The sequence below is a fragment of the Myodes glareolus genome, chromosome 11 (genome assembly GCF_982192425.1).
Source record: "Myodes glareolus chromosome 11, mMyoGla1.1, whole genome shotgun sequence".
Taxonomy (NCBI): Eukaryota; Metazoa; Chordata; class Mammalia; order Rodentia; family Cricetidae; genus Myodes; species Myodes glareolus.
In genome coordinates this window covers 47,276,733-47,296,990 of record NC_142036.1, presented here as the reverse complement: position 1 = coordinate 47,296,990, position 20,258 = coordinate 47,276,733, and the positions used below count along the sequence as shown (strand labels likewise).

The 20,258-nt window shown below is 47.5% G+C and overlaps 1 protein-coding gene and 1 long non-coding RNA gene across 11 annotated transcripts in view; one reads left to right on the top strand and one right to left on the bottom strand.

Annotated features, from left to right (window-relative positions):
* The window catches only part of Tmem229b (transmembrane protein 229B), a 54,388-nt gene extending 42,630 nt beyond the window's left edge, over positions 1-11,758 (bottom strand). For 2 of the 10 annotated variants that reach the window (XM_085697451.2, XM_085697457.2), the window contains exons 1-3: positions 10,360-10,491; positions 9,730-9,921; positions 9,202-9,296 (exon numbers count right to left, since the gene is read on the bottom strand). The gene's annotated coding sequence lies outside the window, so the exon portion shown is untranslated. Of the gene's footprint in view, positions 1-9,201; positions 9,297-9,729; positions 9,922-10,359; positions 10,492-10,522; positions 10,768-10,865; positions 10,985-11,065; positions 11,221-11,415 lie in introns of those variants that run through there. The other 8 variants (XM_085697452.2, XM_085697459.2, XM_048416012.3 and 5 more) reach the window with 6 other exon arrangements.
* Positions 11,759-15,075: 3,317 nt separating this feature from the next.
* Positions 15,076-17,915, top strand: LOC146892358 (uncharacterized). The gene is made up of 2 exons (XR_015004411.2): positions 15,076-15,281; positions 17,790-17,915. It is a non-coding gene; the product is annotated as an uncharacterized LOC146892358 (long non-coding RNA).
* The last annotated feature ends 2,343 nt before the right edge of the window (positions 17,916-20,258 follow it).

Genomic DNA, 20,258 nt, shown 5'->3' with positions numbered 1-20,258 from the left:
TGGTGAGAGTTAGTTAGGTCTCCAAAAGGGGAAAGGCAGCAGATCGGACCTGAGTGTTTGTTTTAAATTCACTCTGAAAAGAGTAAATCCACAGAGCCCTTACCTAAAACCATGGTCACCCAGAGAATGGGATTTCTAAAAGTTGCTCAAGTCTACAACAGACATTGCAGGAATTATTTTCCCAACTAATATTATACATATCTTCGGTACGCAAACCTTGTGCGGAGTCTCGAACCCTCCGAATCCTAAAAGCTAGTAGAAAGCAAAAAAGTAAATAATATGTGGTGGCTCCCAACTACCTGTCACTCCAGTTCCAGAAAATTCCTCACCCTCTTCTGACCTCCACAGGTTCCTTCATCTAGGTGGTGCACATACACACACTCAGGCAGGCACAGATACACAATTTTTAAAAGGTAAATAAACATAGACTATTGCAAGCTGAAGGGACCTAATCACACCCACATCTTCAAGGTGATGGAACAAAGGCTTAGAGAAGCCAGGGCTTTGCATAGGTTAGCAATAGGCAATTGGAGGCACAGAGAGATGAGAAGCTATGATTGCCAACTTCATGTTCACTGTCCTTGGCATAAAAAACATGCAATAACAGCAACTTAATGATGAGATGACAAGAGAAGCTGAAAGATACTAGCAGTGGTTGGAGCCAAATATACCTCTGTAGCTAAGATGAGCTCTAATGTAGACAGACAGACAGCACATCTGTGGGAGGCCGTGGGGGCATGTGCATGACAGGTCATTTAGGCAGGTGGATTCGGCTCTGACAGAAGAACACAGATGGAGATGTTGGGATGGGGAGGTGGGGAGAGGAAAAAGCAAGCAGGGAGAGCGCTGATGCAGAGTGAGGAACCTACCAGTACCTCCAAAGCCAGCGTCCGTCAAGCCTGTGTGTCGTCTTCGCGACCCCTCCCTTATGGGAGGCAGCAGGGCATTGTGGTTTAAAAGTGCACACTCTGGGGTCAGATTTCCTCCATTCAAATCCCAACGCTGAAGCCAACTATGTGACCTTAGAACAAATTGTTTTAACCCCCCTTTGCCTCAGTTTATTCATTTGTAAAATAGAGACAATACGAGCACCTCCCTCGTGGGGATTGAGAGATCTCAGTACTAAAAAGAGCACTTAGCACTACCTTGACCCTCTTCCCGTCCCAAGGCCACTGCTTCTAGGGAACACCCACAAATACCAAAATGTGCAGAAACGCAGATTCCTTAACTGCATATACATCATCTCTGATTGCTTAACATATATAATAAGCGCTACACACAGCTGCTGTGCTGCATTGTCTGTGCATGCTCAGTATAAACACAATATATTTTTCTGAATTGTTTTAATAAACAAGTGACTGAATCCAGGGATGAACAACCTTTGGATATAAGGGAGTGTCTATGTAAGAACTCAATAAATGTTAGTTGTTCTCATTAACCTAGTGGATCAACTCTGTGTGCATGTGTATGTTCACGTATGTGCATATTCCTGTGTGAGTGTGTGTGTGCAGATGCATCAGGCGGAGAGGCCATAGGCTGACATTCGTCTTCCTCCACCTCAGTTTTGAGACCGAATCTCTTACTGAACTTTCCATTCGCTGATTCGGGCAGGCTGGTGGAGCAGTAAGCTTTAGGGATCCACCATCTCTGCCATCCTAGTGCTGGGGTCATAGATGTGTGCTGTGGCGCCTCACTTTCACACAGGTTCTGGGGGTCCACACTCCGGCCCTCCTTCTTGCATGGCAAGTGCTTTACCGATGGAGTTCTCTCCCCAGTCTCAAGAAATGATCCTGTCTCCTGCTTCAGCTTCCTGAGTGCTGAGCACCATACTCCCACACCCAACATGACTATTGTTGTTTATCTGGTTTTCGGTTTTTCACGATAGCGATTCTCTGTGTAGCCCTGTCCATCCAGGTACTTGTTCTGTAGACCAGGCTGGCCTCAAACGCAGAATTTTGCCTGCCTCTCCCTCCCAAGTGCTGAGATTAAAGGTGTGTGCCAGAGTAATGTGTATATATACATATATATGTATATATACACACACACATATATGTTGTATATGTGCTGTCTGTGGGCACATACAAATGAGTGACGACGCTCATGGAGATAGAGGCATTGAATCCCCCTGGAGCTGGAGTTGTAGGTAGTTGTTGGGAACAGAACTTGGGTCCTCTAGAAGAGCAGTGTGCTCTCTTAACTACTGAGCCACCCCTCCAGCCCTGATAGTTTTAATAAAATACATGTAACAAAATGTCACATCAAAACTCTTAACTAAGACACCAAGATACAAAAGATACGGTGTTCTCCAGTGCAAGACCAGTCAAGGATGAACATTCTCCAAAAAAGGTGTGCGAGCTCCTCTCTCACACGGCGGGCACAAAGGGTCAGACTAGGCGGGCACTGGAGAACATCGTGCAGAGGAACATGGAGGTGGAGGGCACTGCTTCTGGACCATGACCTCACCCTCCCGTCACAGAGAATTTGCTCTGAGGGCTGGGTGGTGAGAAGAGCAACCACACCACAGGACCACTCAGGAAACTTGGTGTCTGGCCCCTGCGGGTGAGAAGACAGGGCAGGGGTACGCAGATGGTGAGCCAGACTGGCCATCAGCTGCTGGAAGATAGAGGGAGACTGCTGAGCGGGAGAGTAAGTCTGTACTCCGGTTCACTGCTCCAGATGATATGGGATTAGCATATCATATCTAGGACCAGCATGAGTGGGTGAGTGCAGGTCTCATCCTGAGGACCTATTTGGGCAGACTAAAGAGATTTAGTAGAAAGAGACTGCACCCGAAAGCAAGAGCAATGATGTGCAATGAAGGATAATTTGCTCTTTATTTGTTTGTTTGTTTTGAGAAAAGGTATCACTTTATAGCCCGGGCTATCCCAGAACTCACTATGCAGCCTGCACTGGTCTTGAACTTGTGGTAAACCTCTTGATTCAACCTCCCTGATGCTGGGATCATAAGCATGAGTCACCATGTCCAGTGATACATTTTCTCATTGTGAATATCTCAGCAGCTGGGAAAAGAGTGCTCTCTGAGAAACCCATGAGCGTGGGCACAAGAGAAAGACTCAGCATTAAATACAAGGTGGGCTCAGGAAACAACAGTGCTGGCCACTGAACACTTCCCTGTCCTTTGCAGTTCAGTGACAAAGACATGGATGTATGAAGTACTGAATTGAGGCCACGTTTGTGACCCAAAGTGACCACAGGACCCTCTACTACCTACGAATAACCAGAAAATTTAGAAAGTCTGACTGGTTGTTCATTCCTGGGCAGGGAAAGAACGACACTCACTGAGCAAACACAAAGGCCTCTGGGACACGGTACTGTTTCATGAAAAGTTAATAGAGTGAAATGCTTGTCCTTGTAGTTAAAGTGGCCTCCCATGGAGCTCAAGAAGTGGCTGGCTTGCTCTTCCAGAGGATCCAGGTTTGAGTTCCAGAATCCCCTCGCAGGTTATAACCTTCTGTAACCCTAGTTCTAGGGGATCCAATGCCCTCTTCTGGCCTACATGGGCACCACAAACACATGGTGCATAGACATACATGCAGGCAAAACACGCACACTCTTAATTTAAGATTTTTAAAAAAAATCTCTCATACCCTCAGAGGGAGCAAGGAGGGAAAGGCAGAGAAATCGGGGACAGCAATGATCGGTTCCGTGGGTTCAGTGGGAACTCACTTGCTCCTCAACCTTGAATACAAAAAATTCAAAGCAGAGGATGTATAAAGACGAAAGAGAGTGAGCAGATCCTTATACAAATGGCCATGCTCAAATGCCCTCTAGCACGGCCGGCTGAGTTCACTGCTTGGCCTTGCTCCTTCAGGCAGAGATAGGGCAGCAGGAGAGGTGGGGCCTCACACACAGTGTCAAGCAAGGTCCTGACGTCCTGGAGACTTAGGAAGCAGCAGGGGAGGAGGAGAGGCGACTCTGCCAATCCTAAATACAGAATGTGAGACATCCACAACTGCACAGCTGTGGTGGGGAAGTCCCCGGAGATTGTCCTGGGGCCGCGGGAGGGGTCGCTTAAGGTTTAAGAGGCTGCAAAGGGTGCTCACTGTGCTGTGGGAAGGAGTGGGGGGAGGGTGGCACAAATGCCACCTTTCCACTGCTCCGTGGGACAAAGAGGTACCAGTCCTGCTACCCCTTCACTAGACAGCTCTTACTCTATTTGTCCCTTAACCTCCAGTATGGCTACATCTCCTTCCACTCCACACCAGCTTCCCCAGCTCTGACTTCCTTCAGCTGCAGAGTGAGTTTTCCCTGAGAAAGGCCAGAATTACCCCTAGCCCACCGGATCATCCAGTATACTTCCTAGAAGGGAGGTTAGAGACGGTCTCATCTGGCATTTCCTATTTTATACACAAGGAAACCAAAAGCCAGAAAATTCACATCCCATGTACAGAGTCACTGAACTGAGTCCAGAACTCATTTCCTTGTCCCTACCATGTAATTCTATCAAATAGCATCTCAACAACTCTAATATGGCCAGCCCACCTCTTCCAGGGCAGGTCCAAAACCCTCATTTGTCTCTATAATCATCCCCAACTGACTCGAGACATAAAGTCAAATTGTCTAGGAATGAGGACAGTTACCACTGAAGTAACTGGTTATCTCTAAATGGAGTAATTGGTGGCCATAAATCCTTTCTCAGAATAGGGCAGCCTGATGAACATAGGGTAATCTGATAGATATAAGGTATACTGATTTTTTTAATGCAGGGGATTGGGACCCTAGTCTATCTAATGTACTTTTTTTTTGTACTTTGTAAAGAATATCTGGGATTCAAGACATAATCAAATTCCCCAGATGGATAGTGATGGACAGGGAAGAGCTTGGAGGACCAAGACTAGACTCAAGAATTTGCTAATATGAATTGCGGTGACAGGCAGGAGGGTAACAGAAAGGAATATGCTGCCCAAGAACCTGTTAAACAAGAAGAAAATGTTAGCATTAGAATAAAACGAGGTTTATAAGATACATCACTATGCCAAGCAGAAAGTCTGTTCCCTTTACAATAACTTCCAGGCCATCTGGTCTACCCACTGCAGGGTGCAGGCTCCGCCCTCTCCTGAACATTCATGAGGATGATGGTTTTCACGACTCTGGACGTCCATCTTCCTTTAGCTGGCCATGTTTAACCCCCATCGAGCTCTCCTTCTATGCTCACACCACCTCCTCTTTCAGTCACCTACGATGGTTCTACCACTCAGCTAATTCAACACTCACAACCTGCAGCAGAATCAGATCTCAGTTCAAGTCCCAGCCCAGACACTTTCTAGCTGTATGAGAGATGCAATCACTCTTGAAGAAGCTCAATCTTTCCCACTGTAAAATGAGGATAATCAATAGTAGCTGTCTCACTGAAAGGAGAGGAGAACCTATGAAAAGTACTTAGCCCAGTGCCTGGCATATGGTAAGTATTCAATATATGGTGACTGCCAACTGTTAATGCCCTGACCGCTGAAGCCAGTTGAAATTTCATTTTCGGAATTAAGTCTCAGAGAACTGAAATGGGTCACCAAAGGTCAACTGAGCAAGTGAGTTGGGGAGCATTCCCAGATTTCCTGATTTTGGAAATGTTGGCAGTCATTAGTTTCCTTACAACAATATCATTGTCCAGTGACCTAGAAGCCTAGATGTCTGATGACACTCAACTATCACAGCTGGTGATTTAATAAGTGCTCTCACGTGCCAGGAACTGCGCGGGCATAGAAATCTTTGAAGGCACCTATATTAGGTCAGTATAAGAAGTCGCCTCATTGCTTTAGGCAAGCAAAAAAGAAAAAAGAAAAAAGAAAGAAAACTCTGGAGCTGCTGCTCATGCTGTCCAATGATAACAATATTTATTCTCCATATTTGTATTATGATATAGACAAAAGTGTGACTAATGTTCAGGTTCCTTATTCCTGGATTTGGATGTGTGTGTTTATTGGGAACTAAGATGGAGACTGTAGTTAAGAATACCCTTTAGACAGACAGTGGCGGTTGTGCATGTGCTAGAAACAGATCCGTGGTCCTCCCTGAGCACTGACTCTCGTAGTATTAGAAGATACTCTGCAAACTGTCAAGGGAGAAAAGCAATTGACAGTCCGACCCAGCTGAAGGGCTAGGAACCACAACAGGGGCTGGTCTAGCAAGACAGCCCCCATGGTGCAATAGCTGCCTTTTTATCTTGGGGGTGCTAACCAACAGTTATCTAATTGCACTTAAAAGCAAAGCCTGCTTAGCAGAAGGGAAGTGATACCAGGTCCTGGAAACTAGCCAGTTCCTCATGTCTGGAGAGGTCACGGACCCTAGAGAAGAACCCACCACTGCCAATTTCCTAGACCAGTATAATTTTTTAACAGTACTCTAAATGCTTATCTGTATACCCACAGACAACTGTAGCTCTGGCCTCTCATGAAAGAAGCTTCTTTTGGCAACAGGGGGAGACCACAAGGGTCAAATGTGGAGAGTAAGTGACTGGAGGGGTCCCCATCCCCAACTGCTGCATTCGCAACACAACCCCTAGACCTAAAGGGTCAGAGAAAAATCACTGAATAGAGTGTGTAAAGATTGTAAGAGCCAGAATACCAGGATGTCTGCTTCTAGACAGCATCTTCCAGACACGACAGGGACGCTACACCCATGAAATCTCAACAACATGGTTGCCTATACAAGACTTGCACGATGGCCACACCATTCAGCATACCAACATGGATGGGGGAAATTTAATAAGGTCCACCTACAGGCAATCGTTGAGAGAGGGAAAATCAGTGTTCTTTAGAGAGGAGCCCCTTGATTTATCCAAGCCTAAGTAAGTGGTCACTCCCAAACACATCTATCATGAGCAACACTACATAGACTCGGCAGGTTATGTATGTAACAGGTCCTAGTTAAAGCAGTCATGAGAGGAAATAGGGGCACCGGAGGAGTTAGAAGGGAAGAGGAAATGAGATGAGATAAATACAGTAATCATATATACAATTCTCAAAAATTTTAAGTGATAGCAAAATAGATCCCTTGTTGGTGGTCCATAGAACAGCCATTAATAGCTAGAAGCCAGGATTCTTGCTGCACTGACTGCCTTGTGTGTACATGTATCTCAAAGTAGGAACTGCTTCCTCAGAAGTTCAGAGAAGAACCCTCTCTCTCCATGGCCCTTCAATCTCTCGGCTGGCATCTCTAGACCCTGGGCAGGTATCAAGGCCCTACTAAAACCTCTCTTGTGAAAATGGACCAGTCCCAAAGCTCATGTGGCAGAAGGGCCTCTTAAAAACTGAAACAATGAATGGACATACTAACTAAAAGTCATTCAGAAGAGGATGACCCAGTATCCTCCAAATGTGGGGCCTCTGGAGAGAGGAGGTGTGACAGAAACGTTCTCACTAATTATGTCCCCTTATCAATTAGGTCTCCTAACACTACATGGCCAGTGAAATTTTGTGTGCTGCCAAGATTCCAGAGAAAACAACAATTGTAAGACCCAAGTCCTGCCCATGCAGACTGCCATAATATTAATGTCCTTTCTACAGTATCAGCCATGATAGACACAAGGACGTCTCAAAGTCCCCAGGAGCCATCAGAGGAAAAGGGATGGTGGGGTCTAGAAGTTCAGAAATGCAAATAGCAATAACAGTGCTTTTTTCTGTAGATTGCTAGACTTGGCTATGTCCAACCCTACCACAAAACAGTCAGAACTGGAAGGGAACAGAACATTTCCTTTGAGAATCATTCTTTGGTGGCACACTGAGCCAATACCACCCTACAATTTCAACCCCACTAAATTTATAGATAGGGGAACTGATGTCAAAACGAACGTTAAGTAGAACCTTTGCATGGAGACATGCAGGAGCCCACTCCTGCAGCCTCGTTCGTTGAGAAGCAAGCAAAGCAGAAGAGAAGCAAGCAGGCTTTCCACATTAGCCTGAGAATGAGCAGGGTCACTCACTCAGCCTCAGTTTTATGGTCGATAACAGTGCCAGAGGGAGAAACCATTTCTTTTTCCATAAATGACAGCAGCATGGAGCATCCCTTAGCTTGATCTGAGGCAAGTGTATTATTTTTCCCAGCCAAGGTATCATTATATAACCCTGGTTGGTCTGGAACTCTATATGTAGAGCAGGTTGGCCTCAAGTCTTCCTGCCTTTACCTTCTAAGAGCTGAGATTACAGGCATTTGTCACTATGCTCAACCCAAATGTACGTCCTGAACCAAACCTACAGCGTCAATAGTCTCTTCAAGCATCTTGGAAAAGGATAACCCACGAATCACAAGATAAGTGATTCTAAACCTTCTCAAATCCCAAGAAAAGAGTGTTAGTACATTACAGTCGGTGACTTAAGGACCATAACCAAACACGCGAGCTCCTGACCCTTCCCCTCAAACCGGCTTACACTTTACTTTTCAATAACCAACATCCTGGTTTCTGAGGAGGCATGGGGGAAGAAGCCAAAAATATAGCCAATTTCAGATGATCTTAACCCCTTTAGATTCTCCCCGCCACTTGGTAGGAAGAAAAGGAGCTGGGAAGGTACCAAGGCCGAAATTATTTACACTTTAAAAGGAATGTTCCAGAATTAAAAAACCAAACCAAACCAAACCAAAAAACCCACTAAATTCCAAACCACCTTGTCTGCAATTAGAGGGTGGGAGGGGAGGAGGGGACTAAAGGGACACATTTGAGCGCACAGTCGAGCAGCGGGAGGGTTAGCTATCCTTTTTCCCCCTCAAGGACAGCCAGATCTGATAGGGCTACTGCTAAGCCCAAGCTACCTCACTTTCCTGCCCTGCGATACCACGGCCCCCTCACCATCAGAGAAACCCCTTTCAGGGCTTTGAGGGCGACTGTCACTAACGTCCTGGTTTGTCATCTCCTTCAGAAAGCTCCAACATGTCCCATGGGCAGAGGCAGGCAGAAAAACCACCCTGTGCCCTAGAACAACTTTTCTGATAAAAACGACACTTTTAAAACTAACACCGATCTTTCCCTATCGCAAAGGCTGTAATTCAGCCCTGCCCTGTAAAATGACACGTTTCCCTTTAGAGACAACACGCAAATTGAACTCAGCTGAGATAAACGTAATATAAAGCCCACTAACTCTTCTAATAATTTTCATCCAAGAACCCCCAGCTCTTAAATCTGTTTATAAATGGAGGAAATCGGGTTCCATCACTTTCAAAGAGGGAGTCAAAGGAGCTTCACCTTCTTACCTCACAGCCTGCGTATCTGGAGAACAATCTGTCCACGGAAAAGGCTTTTCGCACCCTTGCTGCTGGGGAGGTCAGGCCAGGGCCACCATCTTCAGCTGTGAATCAACAGCTTGAGATAAACCCAACCTGGACTGAGCAATAACCAAGCCTGCCTAGCAGGAGGGAGGAGTCTCCTGAAGTGGGGCTGTCTGTGTCATTTGAGTTAGCCACCTGACCTGACCTTGGCCACTTTAGTTCCAGGACCACAGAGCAAAGGGGCACTTAATTCCCCTTTTTTTCCTGTCACCCCTTACAAGTCCTGGAACCCTCCTTACTCCTATCTTGAAGTGGCCAAAGTCAACACTAAATCAACCTGCCATTTCTCTCCAAAGCCCAGAGTTCCATCTCCAGTGTTACCTGTCTCTGCTTCCCAACACGAAGTCTCAGAAAGGGCAAAGAACATTTCATCTCAGCCCACCCCTCCCTGTCTCTAACCCTAGTTGTCCTTGCAGACCCACCCTTGATCCAAACCCGTGTGTCACAGCTTACTCAGAGAGGCGCAGGAGGATCACCCAGAAGTCCAGAGCCTCCTGCACCTCCTGTCTCAGGCAGACCATAGAAGCAGATGGGGCTCTGCCTTCCAACCAGGTAAATGACCTGAGCTCTTGGACGGCAGGGCTGCCATAGGACAAGAGCCAATGGTCACATGCAAGCGCTCTGTAAACTGGAGGAACCTGGTTCCTGGAGACAAAGATTGGGAATCTTTGGAACATGGTCCATTTGTCTTCTAAAGAGAAAGATCCTATACCATTCTTAAGGCAGGTTCACCAGCCTCTCTTTGACCCCTCTTCCTGGTACAGGAAAAAGAAGGTGGGGGTGGGGAGACTTAGGTTTCCTGAGAACCCAAGTTGGAAGATTATTTGTTATTGGGGTGCAGAGATAATGGGTGAGCATCCCCAAGGTTACACTGGTATGCAGCTTCCTCGAGCCCTCCAGTGAAATCTAACCTGTGTCAAAGAGCCTGACACTACAAACTCAGAGCCTGAAGCCATCATACATCCACCTCCTGAGAAACCCCAGGGAAGAGAGGAAAACCGGTGAGGGGAAGAAGGGGAACGGGTCCGGGGAACGGGTCAGTTTCTGACTGGTCATAGGAAGGGAGAAAAAAAGAGACAACACCTCCCCGGTCTTGCCAGAAACAGGGCTAACTGGATCCTCATCCCAGTCCTCCATTTCCCACCAGGAAACAGAGATGGTGAATGCAGATGAAGCACTGGCAACCAGGGGCTGGGCACTGACCTGGGCACCCACCTGAAAAAGAATGGGAAAGAGTGCAACCCACCATCAAACACCCAGTTCTTTCTTGCGCACGGGGAAGGCAATAGGGTCCTTTGGGCCAACAAAGTCAGGAGGGTCTGTGGTTCCCACTCCCTAGACCTGGCTCTCCAGCTTCCATCCAGTCTGGCGCCCCCATCTGTCCTTTCCAGAGGGCCTCGGGGTGCACACCACTGGGTGGGGGGAGGTGTCAACCTTCAGAGGTCTGAGATCCTCATCCGGATCTTTCACCTTCGCCTCAACCCGGCACCGCTTTGTTTCACGCAGGGAAAGTTGCCAGTGTGCACCCCTTTCGCCAACACGCCCCCCTGTGCGCCCATCCCCCGCAGGGAATCCAAGCTCAGACACACCATCTAATCTGCGACTAGCTCTTCAGCCCCAGCAGCCGCTTCGAAAGCGAAAGCAAAGAAGAGGGATCCGGTAGTGTCCCTACACGGGGTCGCCGGGTCTTCCCCATCACCCGCGCCCCCGCGCTCGGCCGCTGCCCGCCCCGCTCAAACACCTCTCTCCGCGGCTGAAAGGCCTCTCTGCGGGCATCGCGGGCACCTACCGGTGCGGGGCCGAGGACGAGGGTAGGGCAAGGCAGAGCAGGGTCGGGCGACCGCCTGCCCGACGCAGGTGCGGCCAGGAGCGCAGTCTCTCCGGCTGGCTCCCGCTCCTCCTCCCGCGCCGGGACTCGGGGCGCTCTCCTGCACCGCCTGCTCCCCGCCCCCACGCCCGGCGCTCGGGCTCCCCCCGCGCCGAGTGACCAGCCAAGCCTTCCCCCACGCCGCCCGCCCACCCGCCCGCGACTATTCCCGCATAGAGTGTCCGCGGCCGCCGGGGCGGCGCGGGGCCCGGGCAGCTGCAGCGGCTGCTGCCCCACGGAACCCAGCCCCAGGCGGCGACGGCGGCACTCACCCATAGTACGGATGCGGTGCAAACTGCACATGCTCGCGTCTGACAGGCGCTCTGCCCCCGGCCCTGTTTAACTCCTTCGGCGCCCGAGTGTCCGCCAAGCCCGCTGCCCCCGCCGACCCAGCCGCCACCCGCCACCCATCCTCAGCCTGCAGTCTCCCCTGCCAGGACTTCACCCGCAGCCCTGGTGGATCAGCGGCTGCAGTGAAGATTCCTTGGCCCTCCCTGCCCAGGCCACTCCTGCGTTCCAGGTGTGGGGTGAGGGTCGCCTGCCGATTTGTAGGACTTGTAGGGAACCGCTTGCACAATATTGACTCTGGTTATCGTGAAGCCTCAGGTTACCGGAGGTCCACACTTTGCACGGTGTTGCATACCCACTGTGTGCCCGTATTGTGTTCCATGCAAGTTAATCATTGACGCAGCCAGACCAGGTGGGGTTGTTTGGTTTTCATCATCATCATTATTCTCATTTCTAAGATGCAGAAACTGAAGCTTATGAAAAACTAGAATTTGCTTTGTTCAAGGCCTGAACCTCCAAGGTCCACGATTTGTTTCGTAAAGATTAAATGGAATATGTTCTTTCTGAGCTCCTTTTAGGAGGTACAAAACAATGGTTGTCACAGGAAAATAATAATAATAATAATTAATAATAAAACCTTGGCGATTCGGAATACAGAACATGGGAAATCGGCTCAGTGAAGCCAAATTCAGATAGGCCTCTCAACTAGTCGTGGGTCCTGCAGGAAACAGGAAAGAAATTTCCCTCCCATTCCTGTATCAGCCCTGACTTCTGGCACTTCAGCCAAGATGAACGGACAGTCTTGAATGTCTATAATGCCACATGGGGACGTTTTGTTTTCTTTTCTTAGCCAGGTCTGATCTTGAACTTCCCATCCTCCTAACCTCCGCCTGTCCGATGCTGGAATTACAGAACGGACCCAACAGGTTAGCATGGAAGCGGAGGGATGTCCTTTTGAAATAACCAGAGCGAGCAGTCTTCCACGATTCTCATGTACTCAATGAGTGCCTAGGCCTGATCTGAGTGGTCTGATCGTTGCTTCTCTATCTAGCCTGAGACTGTTGCTTGGTAGAAGAGCAAGTGTTTAGCTTTCTGGAGGCCTAAGATTCAATTGCCAGTGGACGTTCACACATCTGTGTGCATGCGTGCAATTCGCACATGCCCCTGCACACACCAATCAACCTAGAAGGGAGAGGAACATTCAGGGAGAGGCACAACTATATTAGCCAGGGTTCTCTAGAGGAACAGAACAGATAGAAAAACAAATATATGGGATTTATTGGAGTGGTTTACAAGTTGTGGTCCAGCTAGTACAAAAATGGCTGTTGCCCAACAGACGGGTCTAAGAATCCAGTAGTTGTTCAGTCCGGCAGGTTGGACATCGCCCTTGGTCTTCCACAGACCTTGGAATCCAGTAGAAGTAGGTTCTAACAGCAGTGAAGGAGTGCCTCATCTACTTCAGAATAGATGAAACTGCCAGGGAGAATGAGGGCAAACGGGCAAAAAACCAAACACTTCTTTCTTCCGTGTCCTTTATATAGGTTGCCATGAGAAGGTGTGGCCCAGATTTGGGGAGGGGTCTTTTAACCTCAAATGAGTCAACCAAGAAAAACCCCTCACAGGTGTGCCCAGCCGCTTGAGCTTTTAGTGAATCCTAGATGCTGTCAACTTACAACCAAGAATATCATCTCTCTCAATGACCAAAGAAATTGCAGCACTTATTTTGCTTTAAAAAAAAATCATCCAGACCAGGCAGTAGTAGCACATGCCCTTAATCTCAGCACATGGGAAGCAGAGACCAGCGGACAGCAGCGAGTTTGAGGCCAGTTTGGTCTACAAAGCAAGTTTCAGGACAGGCGGGACTGTTATACAGAGAAACCCTGTCTAAAACAAACAAACAAACAAACAAAAAAATTATTCAAGCTTTGGTGGGCACAGGCCTTTCACCCCAGCACTTGGGAGGCAGAGACAAATCTCTATGGGTTCAAGGCCAGCTTAGTCTAGGCCGTGTGAGTTCCAGTACAGAGTGAGTTCCAAGACAGCCAAAACTACACAGAGAAGTCCTGCCTTGAAAAACAAACAAAATTACGCATTTGAGTGTTTGCCTGTATAAATGTGCACCACGTCCATGCCTAGTGCTTTTGGAGGCCAGAAAACAGCATTGGAACCCTTAGTGTTGAGTTACAGACTGTTGTGAGCCACCATGTGGGTGCTGGGAACCTAACCTGGGTCCTCTGCAAGAGTAACAAATGTTCTTAATTGCAGAGCCATTTCTCCAGTCCCCCATTTTGTTATAGTGCCAGATGACCCAAGAGGTCTCAGAAGTTCAAGGCAATACAAGTCTAAGAAAAGGAACAAAAGGTTCATTCAACCAGTCTTGCTCCACTCAGGACAAGATGTTAGGTTGCGTTTATTCTTTCTGAACCTAATTGGATCCTATGTCATCCCTTGATTGCCTGATGAGACCATGGCTCTTCCATCAGTCTATGTCCCTAGCCAGGGTATTCAAAGATCAACAATGAACATCTCTGAACTGGAGGGGGCTGCGGACCAGGTGCTGGAAGCCCATCCCCACACATTCTCTGTTCTTGACCTGGACAATCTGTTCTTCTGTAAAAACCACACTGGGGCTGGGGATGTAGTTCTGTAGTAGAGCACTTGCCCAGTACGTGCAAGGGCCTGGATTCCATCTAATACCACGGGGGAAGCACTGGAGCTCAAGTAGGAATGATTGGCTTTATCTTGGGCTCTTCAAACCAGTAGAGGAAGTACATAGCCAGGTGATGCCACTGATAAGAATTTTTGACCCTCATTATCTGTGTAGGAGAAACACTATCACCTACCTTATGACTATGATGTAATAATTCAATGGCATAATGCATGTGAAGTCCTTAGCATACAGTAGGCTTTCAATAACAGGAATTGTTTTCTGTTGCGGCTAAGGCAGGGAGAAGGATTACAAGCACTTTTGTGGGCTAAATCCTGGACCTTGTCAGAAAGAAATAAGACTGCCCCCTTGACAGACATGTTGACCAGGGTGACCTCATTAAACCTAGCAGCAAGGTTGAACTGATGGAGGGGACATCGTTAACATCCCTTGCCATGGAACAAGGTCTCCTAGATCTCTCTGTGTTTGGCAGCAGCTTGGCTCTCTGCTGGGTTCTGGGAGGCAGCATTGTACAGAGGATGGTGTTAAGAGCTACGGGCAGCATTCTGAATTCCCAGCAATTTAGGCATTAGGTCCAGGAGGTACAGTATCCAGTGCCAGCAATATTTTTAGGGGCCCACAAAATGCCTTTTTTTAAATAACAAAAATGGATGCAAAAAATAAACTTTGAGGCCAAAGGAAATGTTTTCATGTAATATTAATATTTCCATCCTTGGTCTGGGACAAGATGCCAGTGACAAAAGGCATAGGAAGCGTCAGGAACTGAGACGCAGGCTGAGCACCGTGCCGTCTTGGGTCACCACTCCCATGGGATTTTCCTCCCGTCTTTAAAAGGGATCATTTCCTCCTGACAACAGTTTACACAGCTGACCTCTCTTTGGGCAGGGCAGCTATTTCTATCTCTCATTACATAAATGGGGAAATAAAATCTGTGGAGTTTTGTCAAGGTTACGCTGCTGGTAAAAGGAGACTATAACTCAAACTCAGGGCGCCCTAACCAGGATCTTTTCCACCTGCTCGAGACGAGAAATAAAATCAGTCATACCCAGGACAGAGCGGTCTGCTGCAGCAGAGAACCTAAAAATAGCAGCCAGAGCAGTGTGTGGGTCCCCAGGCTTTCCACCCAAAAAATGCTGAGACCTTCCTGCAGTGTTGTGGCAAGGACTGTGGCCACAGCTGAAGGTAAGCACCAGAAGATCGTGGCTGTAGTCACTCAAGTATGCGTTAAAGGTAGAGGGACCCTGAGAGAAACCAAGACCCAGCACTCGTACATATACAGAATGCCTTTTTCCTTATCTTAAAAAACTAATGGAGCAGGGAGGTGTGCCTGCACATAGTTTTGCAATACAGTTCTGTACTTAAAACAAATATCTATATATCTATATCTATATATCTTGGTCCAGGAGTATGACTGTACTTGCCATGCAAGCCTGAGGAACAGAGTTTGGATCCCCAGATACCCACATAAACATTGGATGGGCCTAGGGACTTGCCTGTCATTTCAGCCCAAGGAGTCAAAGACAGATGATCTTCAAAACAAGCTGGCAGGCAAGATTAGCCATGTCAGTAGCTCTGGGTTTGATTGAGAGACCTTGCCTTGGTGGATGAAGTGGAAGAGAATGGTTCCTGAAATCAACCTGGGGCCTCCCCATGCATAGGCACACAGACTTACCCACAAACATGCAAAGACATGCATACATGCACACCACATGTATATCCATAAAAATGGGGGGGGGTCTTAATTAGGATTTTTACAGCAGTGCAGGCCTGGATTTGACTTCAAAATCCACATCCAAGCTAGATGTCTTAAGGAAGCTCATCTTCCTCAGCCTATTTCCCCATAGGCAAGGTGGGCAAGGCGACAACACCCACCCTGGAATGTCGTGGGAATAAGATGATGTGTAAAAGGTGCCTTGCATGGTGCCAGGCCCAAAGTGCCTAATAGCACCAAGAGCACCAACCCTGCCACAGTCGAGAGTTATCTTTACACCACCTTTCTACCCCCATGGAGCAAAACTAAAAGTGTCTTAAGTGTGTGTGCTGATTAGTCTTCATGTCAGCTGGACACAGGCTGGAGTCATCTGAAAGAAGGGAACCTCAATTGAGAAAAGGCCTCCGTGAGATCCAGCTGAAAGGCATTTTCTTAATCAGTAATTGGTGGGGAGGGCTTAGCCCACTGGGGGTGGTGCCATCCGAGGCTGGCAGTCCTGGGTTCTATAAGAGCAAGTCAGAGGGAGCAAGTCACTAAGCAGCACCCCTCCATAGCTTCTGCATCAACTTCAGACTCAAGGTTGCTGCTCTGTTTATGTTCCTGTCCTGACTTCCTTTGGGGATGGAAGTGTAAGCCAAATAAACCCTTTTCCTCCCCAATTTGCTTTGTGGCCATGGCGTTTCATCAGAGCAATAGTAACCCCAGCTGAGACAGTATTTATGGAGCCTTTAAGATGTGTTGTTGCACAAACTAAGTTCTGGGGCATGATTTCTGAAGGACATGGGTTTTCTGTTTTTCTTATAACGCAAATCATCCACGAGGGGCTTACTTTTGTCTCCAGCATAAGGAACGCTCTTCGTGGTTTTTGAAGGGATTTGGAAAAATTCCTTCATGCCTGATAGAGAGGACGTTCCCTGGGGTTGCCCTTTGACCCTGAGTCAGGAAAAATATGACTTGAGAGAGTAATTTCTGCAGAAACTGGCCTGTAGCCAGATGAGAAAAAGTCTGGGCACAGACACTGGGGACCAAGAGAGGACCACATGCAGTCTAAGGATGCTGTGATAAGAGAGAAGCGAGGCAGATGCAGAAAGCATCGTATTTGGATGGGCTGTATGAGGAAGCAAGAGAGAGAGGGAGGGGAGGGAGGGAGGGGGAGGTCTATTACTCTATGAGAGTCAAAGTAACATGCTGGCATTTAAAAATGGGAGCCTGTGCAACACCCCACCTCCCCCAAAAAACTTTCTGAGACAGAGTCTCGCTCTATTGCCTAGTCTGGCTTTGAACTCATGACAATCCTCCTGCCTCAACTTCCCACATGCTGAGATTACAGGCACAAGCCATCACTTCCAACTAACAAACTTTTCTTCAAACAGGGAAGAAGGGATGCCCAAAGAGGCTAAGGACTACGAACCTGTATCATCTAGGATTCTTTGACTAGGGTCTCACACAGACCAGGTGGGCCTGGCACCTGCTGTACAGCTGAACACGACCTTGAAAGTCTGACCCTCCTACCTCCACCTCTTGAGTGTCAGGATTACAGATGTGAGACGTGTGCCAACATGCAGTTTATAGATATATTGAACCTAAAAAGAATAAATATTAGGATGATAGTATGTGATCAGGAGGTTCACAGGTAGAAGGGATTATTGATAAACACAAGCTTGCTATACTAAGTTGATGAGCTGACTGGTTGGGCAAAAGATCTGAGGTTGATCCCTGGAACCCACACAAAGGTAAAAGGAGAAAAGCGAGTCCACAGAATCGACCTTTGACCTGTACATGCATGCCAGAGCACACATGCCCACATACACACATCATCTTTTAAAAGTTTTTATTTGCTTGAGACAGGGTCTCACTTTAGCCCTGGCTAAGTAAGTCTCACAGAGATCCTCCTGCCTCTGCTTCCCAAGTGCTGGGATTAAAGGCATGTGCCACCATATCTGGGTTTACTGTTTTGCGTTTTTGTTTTTTTTTTTAAGTCTGCAAGAATTCTGATGAGGAGCTGGAGAGAATGTTCAGTTGGTAAAGAGATTGTCTTGCAAGCATGAAGAACTGAGTTTGAGCCCTCACCGTCCACCCTAAAATAAACACTGGGCGTGATGTCACAGGTTCGTCATCCCAGTGCTGGGAAGATGTAGTCAGGCGGATGGACAGAAATCGCTGGACAAGAAGCCTAACCCACTTGACAAGCTCCCGGTCAGTGAGAGACATTGCCTCAAAAAAAAAAAAAAGTGAATGTCACCTGTGTGTATGCAGTTCAGAGTAGGTCAGTTTGGGGGCTGAGGTCGTGGGAAGTAACTGAGAGTCAAGGCTTTCTGCCACCGGTAGCACCAGATTCCAGCTTTTGTTGTTCTGTTCACACTTTTCCTGTGTTGGGTCAGACACGCGTTTTCTCTCTAGGCCATGGAAAGCCCCAGCAGGGTCCTCCGGTGTATCAGCCTCCCAGCCCCAGCCTTTGTGGGTGAGAGGTGAGCGGGGAAACGGAAGTCGGAAGTCTGTTACCAACATGAAGGGAAAGGCGACTAGCTGCTGAACGGATCCCAGAGGGCAAATGTCCATGAAGAGGCACGCAAGCAGCTCCAGGAGTTACACTAACCCGGCGCCCTCTAAGTTAGTGTGTCTTGTTGCCGTCGTTGTTTGCCGTCGTTATTTTGCGAGACAGGGTTTCTCAGTGCAACACTGGCTGTCCTGGAACTTGCTCCATAGACCAGGCTGGCCTCGAACTCACAGAGACCCGCCTGTCTCTGCCTCTTGAGTCCTGAGATTAAAGGTGCACGCCACCGCCACCTAGCAGTTTGTGCTGTCTTCTTCTTCACCTTTCCCCATCTCTTTCTTCCATGCCCCTAGTCTTCTCTCACTCCTTGACCTTTTCCTTTCTTTTATCTTTCGTTCTTTCCTTCCTTTCTCCCCTCTCCCTTCCTTCTTTCCCTTCTACTTTAGCTATCTCTATTTTATTAATTTACTTAATTGTGTACTTTAGTGTTTCTTAGTAGCAAAATTACAGGGACAGTACAAAAGACTGACAAAAAAAAGGAAAAAAAAACAAAAAAAAAACTCATGTAGTTGAGGGCTGTAGAGATGGCTCAGTGGACAAAGACATTTGACTCAAGTTTGATCCCTGAGACCCACATAGTAGAAGAAAATAGACCCCTACCAGCTGTCTTCCAACCTTTACACATACTCAGTAGCAGGAGCACCCCTAAACACATACACACACACACACAAACACACACACACACAGGCACACACACACACACAGAGGCACACACACACTCACACACACACACAGACACACAGGCGCACACACACACACTCACACACATACACACACACAGGCACTCACACACACACACATACACAGACACACAGGCACACACACACACACGCACACTCACACACACACATACACACACACAAACACACACAGTGCAATACACATACAATTTAGAAAACATGTGCTTGCATGTAGGACAACTCAGAAAAATACAGTGAACAGACAGAATCTGCTACAAATACCACTTAGCTGCCACCAATAAGACATTTATTTTGGCTTTGCTTTGTTTTTACAAATCCAAGGCATAGTCTAGAAAACTTTATCAGGTTTATTTACAATTTTATTAAAATTTTAGAACCTTGTTCACAGAAACATTTGTAACATGTGGGGCTGGCTTGTTGGGGTATCTGTCCTGCCCAGTGCCCCACAGCAGGCAGGCCCCAAAGAAAATCACGCACAAGACTCCATAAGATTATAAACTGATTGGCCCATTAGGTCAGGCTACTTATTAGCTATTATAACTTATGTTACCCCATTATCCTTATCTATGTTAGCACATGGCTCCATACCTTTCTCAGCAGGGCAAGTTACATGCTGCCTCTTCGATGGTCTGCACAGGAGTGGCAGAGGAACTTCTCTGCTTCCCAGAATTCTCCTGTTCTCATTGCATCACCTCTACTTCCTGTCTGGTTTTCCTGCCTATACTGCCTGCCTGGCCAATCAGCGTTTTATTAAAATATGATTGACAGAATACTGACAATTCTCCCGCATCAAACATTGACTTATGTTAACATTTTTACATCCTGCATTTATATTAAACATTCACACAAAAACGAGTGAGGAAAACCTACCAATATGTGATTTCTGTCCCCTATTTTTCCATTTACAATGACATACTTAGGTACCTTTTGATTGCAAGTTTAAGAAGAAAATGTAATGTTCATAACTACCACCAACAGGAGGAAAAGGGAGAACATGTTTTCATCACGAAATGTCCCCCTCACGGTGGACCCAGCCTTAGGGTAGGATGTCTTCTGGCACAGTTTCTACGTGGCTGGCGTGGACAGCCCACAGGTTGGTGTCTTAAACAAGCCACACCACCGAGGCCTCTTTTGCCTTCTGCAAAGCACCCAGGGCTGTGCTCTGAAAGCACAGATATGCTTTGAGGATCAGA